The sequence below is a fragment of the Ochotona princeps genome, chromosome 1, assembly GCF_030435755.1.
Source record: "Ochotona princeps isolate mOchPri1 chromosome 1, mOchPri1.hap1, whole genome shotgun sequence".
Classification (NCBI taxonomy): domain Eukaryota; kingdom Metazoa; phylum Chordata; class Mammalia; order Lagomorpha; family Ochotonidae; genus Ochotona; species Ochotona princeps.
Genome location: NC_080832.1, coordinates 32083144 through 32085551, shown reverse-complemented (window position 1 = coordinate 32085551; position 2408 = coordinate 32083144). Strand labels below are relative to the sequence as shown.

General features: G+C 41.1%; 1 pseudogene; it reads right to left on the bottom strand.

Annotated features, from left to right (window-relative positions):
- Window positions 1-527: 527 nt before the first annotated feature.
- LOC101522481 (uncharacterized protein C3orf26 homolog) lies at window positions 528-1542 on the bottom strand (annotated as a pseudogene).
- Between the last annotated feature and the right edge of the window lie 866 nt (window positions 1543-2408).

Sequence of the window (2408 nt, the reverse complement as noted above, 5' to 3'; positions counted from 1 at the left end):
TGTGCAAAAATAACAATGCCAGCATAATACATGAGTGTAAAAAAATCATTGAATGTTTGAGGAGTCTAGAACAGCCTTTTGATTTAAGATATACTGCTTATAAAGGCCTAAAATTTAATCCATGGAGTAGGCATTTGGCGGTGGTTAAGACATCTATGTTCCACATCTGACTGCCCGGGGTTCAGTCCTTTACTCTAGCTTCTTATGTGTGCACACTCCAGGAGGTACCAAGTGAGTGCTCATGTAATTGGCTTTCTGCCAACTACAAGGAAGTTCTGGATCGTTTCTTGCTTCTAACTTTTTTTTTTCAGAGAGAAACCAATGACTCTTTATTTAACAAGGGAGCTGGCAAAAGCACAGATTCAGCTCTGTCAACGAATCCCTGCCAGACATTCCCAGAATTGCATCTGGTTGTACAGTTAGCATAATAAAACAATAGCTGATATGTACTTAGGGCTTGCCATGGCCAGTCATTCGGTAAAATGTGATCCCATGGTGAGAATTGTGATCTTTAGTAGGATCTAGGCTCAGAACAGGCCCAACTTCAAAGATTCAGACTTGCATTGACTGAGTACTCCATTTCCAGAAGTTCAAACACCTTTTTTATCTTGGGAATGTCCATCATTTTTCTCAGCTTCTGGTCTCTTCAGTTCCAGTCAAAAACCAGGAACTTTAAGGGGTTTAAATTAAGTCCACCTTGATTAACGAGTTCTTTAATTCTTCCTGGAGTCCTGACACCTAGGTGTACCACACACTTCTCCAGCAACTTCATTTGTTCCTGGACATTTATGTGTTTTGCAAATAATTTCGTAACTTTGCTGTCTCCTTTAAATGCTGTCATTGACCTAATGAGCTCCAGGGTGGGGATGGCAGAGTTTCAGATGATCAGCATTAGGACGGATTTATTCTCACTGTGGTTTTTCCGAAGTTTTACCCACTTAGGACAAATCTCTTTTAGGTATGATGAAAGACTGTGGGTCAAATCATTGGCCTTGAGGAGACAAGAATCTGGTAAGTTCAGTTCTTCTAATTCAATCACTGAGCGACTGCTGCTGTACTAGTCCTTCATCAGCTTCTGTAGATCTTCAGGTGTGCCTGGTTTGGGCTCTGATTTTGCAAGAATATCAGTGATTTTCTTCTTCTCTCCTTAGTCTTGGTGGCGTCCTCTTTTGTTGTCTTTGGATGAATTAACAAACATTCTTTAGGCTGTTTGGTTTTCCTTGACTGGGCAGGGACTGGAGCTGCCTCCTGCTGCATCACGTCTGTGTCTCCACCTGCTTCAACATTCGGTGCATCCTTTCCAAAATGAGAACTCCTTTCCCATAACAAAAACGTCCCACTCCCCATGGACAGCTCCAAGTTTTCCCATCCATTGATCCTGAGAAGGAATACCTCAAAGCCTTGGACTGCTGGCTGCTCCTGCCGGCTGGTTCTCCCACCACTCGTCTCCAAGGTCGTCTGCCATCCCTTCTCCCAGTTCCAGGCCCACAAGAAAGCAGCCAACGACCGGCAACCACGCTGCACAATGAGCCTCCTCCACACACCCTCTTGCTTCTAACTTTGACCTGGCCCAACCTCAGTCTTTGTAAGCACTTGTGGAATGAGTCAGCAAAAGGAAAGTAAGTCTTCGTCTCTCTCTTTGTTATTTTTTTCTTTCTGCTTCTCAAGTAAATAGATTAGTAGTAATCTTTCTACATTTTACTTGTTGAACATTATGGTTAGTGTTGCATTAATCCTACAATTAAAAAGTCAACTGAAATTAAATTGTTGCAGAAATTAAAGAATAAAAGAGAAAAAGAATGAAGAAAAGAGATTGAGAGAAGGTGGGAAGGAAGAAAATGTGGTTATCTTCTTAGACTTGCATCTATGAAACACATGAAATATGTTTTATTTATAGTATAAAAATTTAAAAACTAATAATTTTGCCTACAGTTGAGTGGGGGTGATGAGTACATTCCAACCCAAGAATACTTCTGTGTCATTGCTGCTATTTACTGTGTCATGATGATTATTTGGCACTGTCAAAAAATTATCTCAAAACTTGGTGATGTTGCATAATACTAAACATTTCTATATGTCGGAAATTTAGGACTTCAGGTTCAGGGTTTCTTATGTTGTGAAGTCAGACAGTGGTTTGGAAAAGGAGGGTCTGGAGCAGCTGGGGCCAACTGGGCATCTCTTTCTGCACACATGTGCACACACATGTAAACACACACATATGTATATGTTCTCAAGGTTAACTTAGTCTTTTCAGCAAGATGATCCCAGGGTAATTAAACTCCTTATCTGGAGGGGGCTGAGGATGTCTAGGACATGCATTTCAGCTTTGAGAACAAACATTCCTGCTAATTAAGCAGTAGCAGCATCATTTTTATGGCCTACCCTTGGAAGACCAGTAAGGTTTCTTT